The following is a 13,372-nucleotide window of genomic DNA, read 5'->3' as shown; positions in this document are numbered from 1 at the left end:
CTAAATACTTTGAACCTAGGATACTTTTCCTCCTATGCATAAGGGATGTAGGTAGCCCAGTGGGGAGGGCATTACATATGAAATCATAATGTCTATAAAGATATTATTCTCAGGGAACAATTTAGGCATGAGGAGAAGTTAAACTAAAGTGTTTTATCCAAGTCTATAAAGTATGATGCTATGATCATATATAAATGGAAATATGTGCTATCCACACACAATAGCCACTAATATACTTTGACTGTTTTGAGATGGATGGACAGACAGACAGACAGAGATATATTGCCATGTTAGTGATTATGTTTAATGGTTTGGCTGCTGGAATGATAAAGTGGAAAAAATCATTTGAGTGGTAATTTAAGATCTGCTTTTTAGTCCTGAACCTGTCAATAACTTGCTTTTGTGACTTTGAACCTATCAGCTCACCTCTCTGACTCCCAACTTAATTACCTAGAAAATAAAGTCATTCAAATGAGGTATCTAAATTCCTCTACAAGTTAAAGTTCTTTGACCCTTTGAGTTAAAAATACATTTAATATACCCTGCTGTGGTCTATGTCCAAAACCATCTACATACACTCACAGCAGACAAGCCAGAAAATAATGCTCCCTTTTAAAATGGAGATCTGAGTATCACTTTATTGAGAAATACTGATGGTATGAGAGAAAGCAACAAAGAACCAAGACAAAGGAGAGAGGACTCACAGCCTCTGAAATACATGTGCATGAAATAGCAAAGGACTCTATAAGACAGTGAGAAGATGATGTTGTATCACCAAGGCAATATTCACAGCACTGGTGGTGACTATGAATATGCCAGCGTAGCTCTCAATTGCCAAGTATAAAAGCCTCTTCACATAGAAGGCAGAAGAAAAACATTTATTTAGACACCAGACAATCAAATCCCAGAACCAGACAGCAAAATCCATCATAGTGACCAAGAAATTAATAACCATGATCACAGCAAGGGGCAAAGCCATTTTCAAACCTCCCTTCCCTCTGCCAGGGCCTTCTCACTATCAACTGTCACACTGTGTCAGTTGACCTGCGTTCTATCCCCTCTGATCTGACCCCACTCATTCACTTCCTCCAGGGTCTCCTCTACCCTTTCTGTTCCTCCTGTTTAGCACACTCTTCCTACCACATGTGACTTAGGCTTCGGGGTTATTTAAGCAGATCATATGGACTTGTTAATTAACGAGAAAGATCTTTCCATTTAAATTACTATTACAGATATGTTTGTAAGTTTCTGGAAATTTGGAAAGTCATCTTCACCCTGATTCCTAAGTTTCAGGCATCATAATATAATAGTAAGATCATTGAATTAGAAATGAGAAAACTTTTATTCAAATGCTTCTCCACTCTTTACTACCTGTGTGCCAGTCACCTCACTAATTTACACCACCGCTTTCTCCTCTAAGAAGCTGAGGTCTTTAATCAGATGTCTCTTCCAACTACAAAACCTATGTGACTCCCCTACTCAGTAAATGCCCTGTTAACTCCTGGATCAAATATGAAATCATCTTCAGCTTTTTAAAGACCATGATAACCTTTGTCCCTTCTTACCTTTCTATACTTCTTATACTTGGAACCCTTCCATGTGTTGTTATCAGAGATAGTGGCATTCTCACTATTCCTCAACATACAGCACTCCTATTTCCTGATGCCATGCATTTTCATCAGATGGAATTATTTATTGTTAAGAAAAGTTTCCCTTTTTGCTGCCTTGGGCCCAGTAAGAGAGATTGTAAATTGGTATATTTCCCATGATTCTGGAAAGGTGAATACGTCACACGCAATGAATACCTCCTTCAAAGGAAGTCTGGATTCCTAACAAAAGCATGTTCTTTGGTTGCTCTTTGTTTTTAAATATCACTGTTACTTCTTAGTGAACCTCCTCACTCTCTCAGCCTCATGGTAGCTCCAAAACAGAACCTTCCTATGTAACAAACTTAGTGGTTTGTAAAGTACCTTCCAAAACTAAGATAATAATGATAATTTATGCAATACCTTATGTACTTTGTATTCTTTGCACCTCCCAAAAAAACCATGAGGCAGTTGCTATACATATTACTCTCTGTTCTGCAGAAAAGAGTCTCAGAGAGTTAAATGACTTGTTTATGGCCACACAGTGAATATATCAAAAGATGTACCTGAATCCAGGTCTTCGTGATTGTGAAATCAGCATGGTTTGAATTTCTCTCTCAACTTTTCTGAATTCTGCCTTCTTGGGGTCCCTTAAACCTATATCAGCTTCCTATGTCTTGGACCTTATTTTATTTAATCTCCTCATGTAATGTAAAAGTGTACTGCTCTGCCAGGAGCTAGAGAGGACTCAGAGATGGTGCAGGAGCAGAGCCTCCTTAACAGATAAATTTGAAACAGAAAAAATAAAAACAACCTAGTGAGGGATTCCTGGCTCAGCATTTTCAGTGTCCAATTGTTTTAAGGCTTGTGAGGGTCAAGTGATATGTTTGCATAGTGCTTAGCACAGAGTCTGGCAGAGAGCAGGTAATATTTTGCTCCCCTCCCACTGTTCCTTAGGTAAGCCAGGTGAGCGGGAACAATCTATAGGCTGGTTGGTTTCTCATTGACTGGCTGTTTTCCAAAACCCCAAATGAAAAGAATTTCCTGATAAATGATTGAAAGACACAAGAAAGAAGATGAGGTGCTCAGGGCTCTTATATGGGCCATGCTAGTTAGGGCTCAAAGGCTGCAGGTCTGGGTGGAGAGTCCTGCTGAGTCTTATTGGTTATATGCTTTAAAATCAGCAATAAAGTTTGAAAGAAGTCATAAAATATCAGTGTTCACATAGGAGGGAAAAAAAGGCTCGTACCTCTTCTTTAATCAGTGGTACTTGTAATGTCCATAAGCCATAGTTCTTCAGGTCACTGACATTACAGGTTGGTTTCTCATGGGTATTAGAATCCTTTATGAGACCTTCAGAAAGGATTTTAATGTCCACATGTTCACTTGTGGTACAGTGCTTAGTAATGAGAAATAGTTCACTTGGTCATTTAGGCAGCCTCTTAAATGTGCATCGGTACAGTGTATCTATCAAACTCTGAAAGCATGAGGACGTGCAGGAGGTGGAGGAGGAGAAAGAAAGGAAAGGAGGGAGGAAGGGAGAAGGGAGGAAGGGAGAGGGGAGGAAGAGGAGAGAAGGATAAGGTAGAATCTGCCTCCTGGAAAGAAGTTATAAATCAAGTTGCAGTAATATTTTTAAGAAGAAGTCTTTCCACTGATTAAAGCCTAATCTCTAACATAACATCACAGACTTCTAATATTTTACCATTCAATTTTAAAACATTTAAACACTTTTTTTAAAACAGTAGATTAACTTGATCAGTCAGGGTGAGACAAGGTACTATGGAGGCATATAATTTTACTACTGGAACAGACTTAGATATTGTCTACTCCTGCTTAGTGATTTGACAGATGAGAAAAAAATCTGAAGCTCAATATTTTTTTTCCTGGTGACTTATAGTAGTTCACAGCTTGGAACCAGAAAGAGAACATAGATCTAATATATGCATAGATGAATGCATATGCGTGCATGCGTATGTATGTGTATATATATATATACATATACATATATAGTGTGTGTATATATACACATATATGTATATATGTGTGTTGTATGTGTGTATATGTATGTATAATATATATGCATATGTAACTCTAACTTCATCTCCTACATGCAAATGCATTCATATACACATCAGATGCTTATACATATACATGCACACATATATGCTAGATATACCTATATAGCTCTATTTGTTTATGACATGTATGTGATGTGTGGAAAAGTCACTGGCACTGGATGGAGGATGTGTTACAGAGGGGCAAGATCTGGCACCTGGAGACCAATTGGAAGGCTATTAAAACAAACCACTTGAGAGGTGGTAAGGGTCTGAACTTGGGTAATAACAAAGTGAATAGAGTGATGGAGATAGATATAAAAGCAAAAATAGAAGCCAAAAGATTTGACAACAGAAGGGATATATGGAATGAATAAGGGTGAAGAGGAAAATATAACAGCAAGATGGTGAATTCCAGTGACTTGGCAGATGGCAGTACCCTCAGAAGAAATAAGAAGTTGAGAAGAGGAGTGGCATTTGGGGGGCAGAGTTATATGAATTCTGGTTTCATTGTATCAGAATACCTATAGGACATCAATTAAGAAATGTGCAGTGGCTAGTTGGTGATTTGGGCCTGGAGTTCAAGAAAGCATTTAGGGCTACATAGATTTGTCTAGAGTTCATCTGCCTATACTTTACAATTAAACTCATGGGAGTTGATTAAGTCACAGAATGAGAGGATGTACCGAGAGAAGGACCTAAAGAGAAACTTAGGGTATACTCCCACATCCGTCTTTGGGAAGATGATGACCAAACAAAGAAGACTGCAGAACAAACAGGTATGAAGAGACCTGAGAAGGAATGCCATGATGACTCAAAAATGACAGATTAAGCATTCATGAGGAGATGTTACTGGCATCACTTTGTACAGAGAGATGAAGCAGTGTAAAGAATAAGGAAAGACCATCACATTTGGCATTTGAGATCACAAATAACTTTAAAGAGGACAGTTTCAAATGGTTGAGGGAATAATGAGGACACTGAGAAACTGGGAGACAAGAAGGGTGGTGGTTCTTTAGACAGAAACAAGGTAGTACTGAATATGAGTGGGTTGTAGGTAAGAGATAATATAATTATATCTACCTATTCTTGTTTTTTTCCTGTGCCACTCACTCTTTCCTACCAAAAAAAAAGAAAAGGAAAAGGAAAAGAATTGTGTGGAGCTTGGATCTGGCCCTTGTGCTGATTCAAGATTCATGGTCATGAATTTTGCCAACACAGTCACTGTGGTTGCGTGGGGCAAGTTTTGATTTTTCACTTTACCAAAAGGCTTACCCCTGTTCCCTCTGTTCTGTTCCATCTTAGCTATTAATAACTAGTGAGATGGTCTTTGGAATTGAAGGTGCTGATATCAAACTTTGGGGTAGTATTCACTACTGGAGAGGGTCTTGGTGAGGGAACTCCCAGGATCTTTTCATTGCAAGTTCTCTAGATGGAGTAAAGAAGACTCTGAGATCAAGAATTAGGTACTTAAATCTGCAGATAGATGAAGAACAAAAAAGGAGCTGTTCATACCAGCAGTAGATTGTATGGTTTTATCATCAGAGGTATACAGTATATCTGGCAAATCATCAAAACCCTTGGAATGTCCAAAACTTTGGGGAATTTGGGAAGTAGGCTTTGAAACTGTTATTATTGACATCAGATGGAATTATTTGTTTATTGTTAAGAAAAGTTTCATTTTTGGTGCCTTGGGCCTAGTAAGAGGGTTTATAAATTGGAAAAGCACTGGACTGCCTAGTGGAGTCTACTTTCTATGATTCTGGAAGGGGGAATGTCACACTACACATGCAATTCTTTCTTCAAAGAAAACCTGGATTCCTAACAAAAGCAAGTTCTATTGTTGTTTAAAAAAAAAAAAATAAGCAACACTGTTGCTTCCCAGTGAATCTTCTCACTCTCTCAACCTCATGGCAGCTCCAAAGCAGAATCCTCCAATGTAACAAACATTGATCATGATGGGCAATATATGCCTTATTTTTTGTTTTTAGCTCCTGATCTTTCTGATGGAAGTAGGGAGATATGCTTCACCATTCCATCTCTGAAGTCATACTTGTTGACTTACTTTATTGTTTGACATTATACCATTGTGGGTTACCTGGACCCTAAGTGCTCGAATGTCTCTTATGCTAGTGACATTTATCAGTTCTTTAAGGTAAAAGCCGGAACCATATATTTTTTGTGTGTCTGCAGCCACACAGAAAGCCACATATTAAGCTCATAGTTGAAATTCAAAAAATAATCATTGATCATTCAGTTGGTATGTTTTAGTCTGGACATCATAATTTACTGTCACCTCTCCATGTTCAAGATTTTGGCTTCTGTCTAGACATCTCTAGCTATGAATACACAGAAAGCGTAAAAGAAAGTGGAAAAGAAAAAGCTGATTCTGGAAAAGAATGATGAAAGGGATGGCTTCAGAGAAACAAGGGAGGATGTATGTATGTTTATGTACACACATGCATATGTATGTATGTATGAACTGATGGTGAGTAAAGTAAGCAGAATTAGGCAAATTTACATAAAAACAGCAACAATGAATGGACAAACACCTTTCAAAACCTTAAAAATTCCAATGAACCACCATTCTAGAGGAACATGGATGAATCAGGCTTCTTGGAAGATAGGGAGTGGGCTGCTATACAGAATGAGACATATTTTTTGGAACAGTGTAAGAATTTGTTATGCATGAATAGGCATATTTTGTGAGAATTTTGTTTTTTTTTCTTTTTTCCCCTTAATCGGAAGTAGAAAATATACATTTTAACAATTTAAAAAAAATAGTTTTCAAAATGAAAGCAGAGAGAAGAAATACAAAGGAGCTAGTTTATGGTTTCTCAACTTATAGACTATTAATATGTGCCCCCAAATGCTATTTTTTTTTCATTTATAGTTGGGAAATTATTTTTTCAAAGGCCAAACCTTTCTGTCACCTACTCATAAATACTCTTGAAACTAAAAATCATTTGATCAGTTACTGAAGACAAATGTGAAAAGGATAGTTTTCTCATATCCTTCCTAAAGTGAAATTAAGAAAAGATTTGGGGTGGGGAATTGTACCTCTAACAGCTACAAAATCTTCACTTCTTTTAGTAAGGGAGATTGTGCTCTGTGTTCAGGTCAATGGACAAAAGGACAGATTCTCATCTGATCTAGATGTTTCAGTTGCCATTCTGCCTGAAGCCTGTACAGGGGAATGAAGTAAATGACTTTTCAAGGTTTCCTTCAATCTAATGGTTATGTGATTAGCCTGAAGTTGGAGAATGATAAAAGTCACTGAAAAAGCAGTGCCAATCCAGAAATCAGTTCTTCATAAGTCTCTATAAATTGGTATTTGAAGAAGAAACAATGCTATTTTCTGACATCTTTAATTGTAGGAACATAAATTTGCAAACTAAATAATAGTGCATCCCATAACTTACACATGAAAGCTACAGTGGATCTTCAATATTCTACTTTATATTATTTATAATCCATTACACCTATAGATAGTTTAAAATAAAGAAAAATATAAAAGAAATTAATCATACCTGCTGATAGCCAGAGAAGTCTACTAATGTAATATCTGGTTTACCAGCCATCAGAATTCTGGTTCTCCCAAATATCCTAAATCACAAGCATCAAAGTCAGTGAAAACGATGTAGAAGGGTTGCCATCCTAAAAGGAAATGAGGACACAGTTTGCTGGCTTAGCTGGCTGTCATTATAAAAGCCAAGCCCCATAGGTTCCAATGTAAAGATGTGAGAGAAAAATGAAGAGAAAGCCAAGAAAGCATGAAGGAGAAAGCATAGTGGGATAGAACAGATGGCATTGGGGACAGCATGAAACACTAACAGAAATGAGCATACATAGCTACGACAAGTAACAGTATACTATATAGAGACAAACAGAGAATTGATGCACAATGATTTGTCAGGTCATTTATTTAGTAAAGAGACAAACCAAACTGTAATGACAAACCAAATTGTAATAGAATATTATAGTGAAATATACAAAATCATGATAACAGAGTACATACTAATGAAATTGATTATGGCTTTCTAGTGAAAGAGAAATATAAATTGTGCTGTTATTAAAAGAGAAAACTGAACTTTGTGCCTTACATAGATCATGGATTCAGACCTAAAAGAGACCACAGAGTTCATCAAGCCCCACTCCCTCTTTCATATATGAGGAAAAGGAGACTCAGAAGGGTGATAATTTAGTGACAGTCACATAATGGCAGAATCAGATTTCATACCCAGCCCTCAGATTCAAAATCCAGTATTCTCTCTCCTATCCTATGCTGCCTCTTCAAAAAGGTTAAGGTTAAAGGAAGTGTTAAGGAATCATGACAATACATGTGTTTTATTGTGTTAATTAGGTCTACAATTTTAAAGAAAAGAAGCAAAGCCCAAAACTCTAATCGATTATCTATTTATCTATTTGTCTGTCTGTCTCTCTATGAATATACGTATCAATACACACAGAGATACACATATATATGTATCTATATATGTATGTGTGAATAATGTGTGTGTGTGGACAAAGAGAGAGAGAGAGAGTTTATTACAAGCATATAAACCATTAGTTGGACATACCCATACAACATCAATGCAAGAACATATGTACATTTCATGTCAATGCCATCATCCCTGTCTTTGTCTGGATCTAGGAAATGAAGCTAATGTATAACTACTTCTAGAATGCTAACTCTTTCCAGAAAATAACCAGCCTTTTAGTCCAGGGCCATTAAGGTCTATAAGGGTCTATTCTGAGGTAGATAAAGTCAGAACATATTACAAAAGCACAAATCCATGATAAACAAATCTTAGCTTCTTTTAAATACATGTATCATGAGTACAGATTTCATTTTCAGCTGTTGATCATGAACTGGTTCACTTAAAAAATAATAAAGTTATTTTTCAATGAATATTTTTTGAAATTTTTAAAAAAATGAAGTGTGTAAGGGTATGTTTTGAGTTGTACTTTGGAAATTCTGATAAAATGAACTCTTCAGATAGTATTATATTGTAGCCTTAGCTACTGAAGACCTAGAAAAAATAGTTCTTACCACCAAAGTCCTTGGCACTGCCAGACAGTTCACTATCAGAAACAAATTTGATTTTATTATGAAAATGTTATTAAAGAAAATGCATAACCATCTTCATTGCCCCTATCCTTAAAATAAAAAAACCCCAGGATCTTTTCATCTAATATGCAGCAGAAACCTCCTATATAATTCAATTGATTATTGTTCATTCATGTCTAACTCTTTAACCCTATTTGGAGTTTTCTTGCAAAGTACTGGAGTAGTTTGCTATTTCCTTCTTCAGCTCATTTTACAGATGAGTAACTAAGGCAAACAGTCACCAGTAAGTGTCTGAGGCCAGATTTGAACCCAGATATGACTCTCCTGACCAGATCTGGCACTCTATCCATTGCACCACTTAGCTATTCTCTGATATATGTTCGCCTCCATACTTAGAAAGTGAGTTTCTTAAGAGCAGAAATAGATTGTTTTGCTTTTCTCATTGAATTTCCAGTACTTAGGACAATCCTTTGTACATAGCAGACATTTTTTTTTAAATACTACTGTGAAGAGAAGCAGTGATCCCATGGACTTTTGAGAAGTTAAACCCTGAAGCTAAGTGCTGTCATTCATTCATTCACTCGTTCATCTAACAGAAATTCCTCTAAAATGTGAAGAATGCAGACTATTAAAATGTTCAGAATTTTTTGCTTTTGTGTGACAGTTTTCTCCATCTGAGAAAGACTTCCTGCCTTATGATAACTGGAACTTTGCTGCAAAGCCAGAAAAAAACAAAACACCAAATATCAGTTCCTGAAAATGCATTTATTACAAAGGGAAACAATAACCCCAATTGTTCTTTTAGTTGCATTTTTCATCTGATGTAAATGGATAAAACAGAACCCAAGGGAAATGAAAAGGTATAACCTGTTCAGAAGCATTAGAAAAGGGATTTAAAGTCTGTTGTCATATCTTTTAGGCACAGCAAACTAAATCACATTGGATTAAAATAGCGCAGGCCATTTATAAATAAAGCCCAAAGACCTCTATATTTCTGAGGCAACTAAAGTTACAAATTAATCTGTTTCTTCATGAATTGCTTTGGAAAGATGACTAAGATAAAAATGGAAAGAAATGGTTTAATTTCAGTTTTAGAAGTAGCCTTGCCTTGCTTTCAGCAGTATTTTTCTTCTCTTTGACTAAAGCTCCTTTTAAAAAAAAAGTCGATTTGCAAATGCACATGAAAAAGGATACTGTAGAGAGAAACAGTGATCCTCACAACTTCACGAAGGAAACTGAACACCAATGTCAGGTCTTAGGTATTGTCATTCTTCCCTTCTCCCCTTTATTATGTGGGCCTTGGGGACTATCTCATCGAGACTTGTGGTTGACATACAACAGAATGGAAACTCTGGATCTCCCAATCATCTTCCACTTCCTTGGACTATGAAAAAAAATTTGGAAAAGGGGAAGACACAAAAGGAAAAGAAAGAAATTAGTTGAAATGGAAAGAAAAAATGGAAAAAGGAGTGATATTTCAGAGTGACTATTTCTTGTGCGTGAGCAATGGAAACTGTTTTGCTTGTATAAAAGGAAAAGCTTGAAAGTTTGCTGGAGGGACTAGTAAGCAGGTGTGGACTGTATACCATGGTATGGAAAAATGCAAACTGAACTCCAGGCAGTACTAGAGGCCAAATCTGGAATCCCATGGAAAACATTTTTTCTCTTCTCTTTGGTTCATTTCAGCAAACATTTATTAAGCACCTATCTCCTATGGACTATTATAATAAGTATTAGAATTATACAGATGAAAAATCACACAGCTCCAACATTCAAGAAACCTCTAATCTACTAAGTGCTAATAGGATGTTCACTGATAAAGTATGAGATAAGATAGACTGTGACATGAGCAAAAGAGTGATCTAGACAGGGTACTATAAGATGTAAGAAGAGAAAACTTAATCTTAGGCATTATCCTTGAATTTCCTTTATCAAATACTTTGATGTAGCACTCTGCTCCTCTTCTAGACAGATGCCCAAACATATTATGACTTGTACAAATAACCCCATCCTAGTTTGATAGGACATTGCCTATGCCAGTTTATAACAGAAGTGAAATTGATAATCAAGGGAATAATTGGAATGTGCTCTCCCCTCTATTTGCTTGTTGATCTCTACCTTCAACATTGTGCTTAACACTGCCAACGGAGATCATTCACTATGATCCTAACATTTAGTCTGTAAATGTAAACATTTGAAGCAAAGAATATCTACCGTATGAATACTGAAGTATGGGACAGGGCTGTTCTCAAGGAGTTTATTTTAATTTGGAAACTAGAATATAATCTCAGAAAACAGCTAAATATCAATACAAGAGAGACACTAATACAAGATGTTGACATGAAGAGATGAAAGGAAAGAAGTTTCCATGTATATCCACACAAAAAAAGAGAAGAAAGATGACCTTAAAAAATCAACAAAATTAAAGAGACAATACAATACACCCCAGAATACTAGAAGTAATAAATTTGAAAAAAAAATCACAAAACCAAAACAAGACTTTAAAAAAATTAAAAATCATAAAGAAATCAATCAATAATGAAGACATGTAAAAAAGGAGGAAATAATGAGGGAAAATATCATAGAAAACTTCTACAAATAGCCCAAACTGGACATACTACTTCTGAAAATAGAAAGACACACAATGTGAAAAACTTGGGAATACAACTTCTGAACAGTTAATGAATTATCCACACTGATAGAAAATATGCAGAACTAAGTGACAGACCCAAAGTCTAGAATGGGACACAACCATTTAAAGATTCCTAACATCCCAGAATGTATAAGAAAAAAGAAATTGCTAGATACTATTTTGAGGGAAACTGTCAAAGAAATGTTCCCTCCCCCCCAGAACTACACAAAACAAGTAGCAAAAATACAAATTATTGTCAGTATTCTGACAAGGAAGAACTCAAAATGAAACTACAGGCTACCAAAAGAAGTGGAAAGATCATTTGCCAAGGAAAAAGAATTAGGGCCAGAGTAGATTTTTTAAAATTTATAATTGTTTTATTTTTCATTTATGAAATAAAACATTCCCATAATATTGTATAATAAAAAAGATGATTGCACATGAAACTGCAAATCTGTCATGTGCAACTTGCTATTCCTCTTAAATATATAATAAAGTTATATATTTTTTCCTTTTATTTTCTTCCCTCCCCCCACCCTAGAGATGCTTACGTTAGACACAAATATGGATTGATATAGATGTAGCTGGAAAATCATTCTATACATGCTTCTGTTTTTCAGTTCTTTCTCTGGATGTGGATAGTATCTTCTTTTATATGTCCTTTTTCGTTAATTTGAATATTTATAATATTCAAAATGACATTTACTCAAAGTTGTTTTTAAAACAACGTTGTATTTAAAATAACATTCAGTATTCTCTTGGTTCTGCTCATTTCACTCTTCATTATTTCATGCAAGTTTATCCATGATTTTTTTCTAAAATCATCAAGCTCATGATAATTACTTATAGTATGATAGTATTCCATCATAATCATATACCAAAACTTGCCCAGCCATTCCTCAAGTGATAGACATCCTCACAATTTCCAGTTCTTTGCCACCACAAAGAGAGCTGCCATAAATATTTTAGAACATATAAGCTGTTTTTCTTTTTCTTTAAGCATCTTTGGAAATAGTGATATTTTTGGGTCAAAGGGTATAGGCAGTTTAATAACGCTTTGGGCATACACAAGATTGCTCTCCAACATGGTTGAATCAGTTCACAATTCCATCAATGGTGAATTAACCTTCCAAATTTTCCACAACTCCTCTTACATTTGTTGCTTTCCCCTTCAGTCATTTTAGACAATCTGATAGGTTTAAATGGTATCTCAAGGTTGTTTTCATTTGTGTTTCTCTAATCAATAATGACCTAGAACTTATTTTCATATGACTATAAATTATTTTGATTTCTTCATCTAAAAACTCCCTGTTCATATCCCTTGATCATCTGTCAACTGGGGAATGACACGTATTCTTATAGAGTTGACAAAGTTCGTTTTGTATTTGAGAGATGAAACCTTTATCTAAGAAATTGTTGTTAAATTTTCTCCAATTTTCTGCTTTTCTTTGATCCTAGCTACTTTTGTTGTGTTTGTACAAACCTGTTTAATTGACTGTAATTGAAATTATCCATTTTGCACTGCACTCTGTTCTCTCTCTGATTTATCCATATTGTTCATCTAGCCATAAGTCTGATAAGTAATATGTTTCTTGTTCTTCAAATTTTCTTGAAATCTCTCCTTTATACCTAGGTCATGTATCCATTTTGACTTTATCTTGGTAAATGGTATAAGATATTGTTCTATGCCCAATTTCTGCTACACTGATTTCCAGTTTTCCCATTTTCTTTTTCTTTACCAAATAGTGAATTGTCATTCAAGCATGTTAAGTTTTTATATAAGGTTACTATACTGTCATATATGTATATATAAAAATATATAAAAATATCTGGTATTACTAAACTTCCTTCCTTTATATTTTTGTATTAGTTCCTTTGACATTCTTGACTTTTTGTTCTTCCAAATTATTTTTGTTATTATTTTTTTCAATTCAGTAAAATAATTTTTGGTAATTTACTTGAGATGGCATTTAATATATAAATTAGGTTAAATTGTCATTTTATTACATTGACCCCTGCCTACCCA

General features: G+C 35.3%; 1 protein-coding gene and 1 long non-coding RNA gene across 2 annotated transcripts in view; both read left to right on the top strand.

Moving 5' to 3' along the window:
* Window positions 1-13,372, top strand: part of CNTNAP2 (contactin associated protein 2) — a 2,725,119-nt gene that overhangs the window by 1,693,142 nt on the left and 1,018,605 nt on the right. The gene's annotated exons all lie outside the window — the stretch shown is intronic.
* Window positions 1-13,372, top strand: part of LOC140533092 (uncharacterized) — a 41,129-nt gene that overhangs the window by 520 nt on the left and 27,237 nt on the right. The gene's annotated exons all lie outside the window — the stretch shown is intronic.

The sequence above is a fragment of the Notamacropus eugenii genome, chromosome 3 (genome assembly GCF_028372415.1).
Source record: "Notamacropus eugenii isolate mMacEug1 chromosome 3, mMacEug1.pri_v2, whole genome shotgun sequence".
NCBI lineage: Eukaryota > Metazoa > Chordata > Mammalia > Diprotodontia > Macropodidae > Notamacropus > Notamacropus eugenii.
Note: the sequence above shows the minus strand (reverse complement) of the source record. Positions and strands in the feature narration are given on the sequence as shown.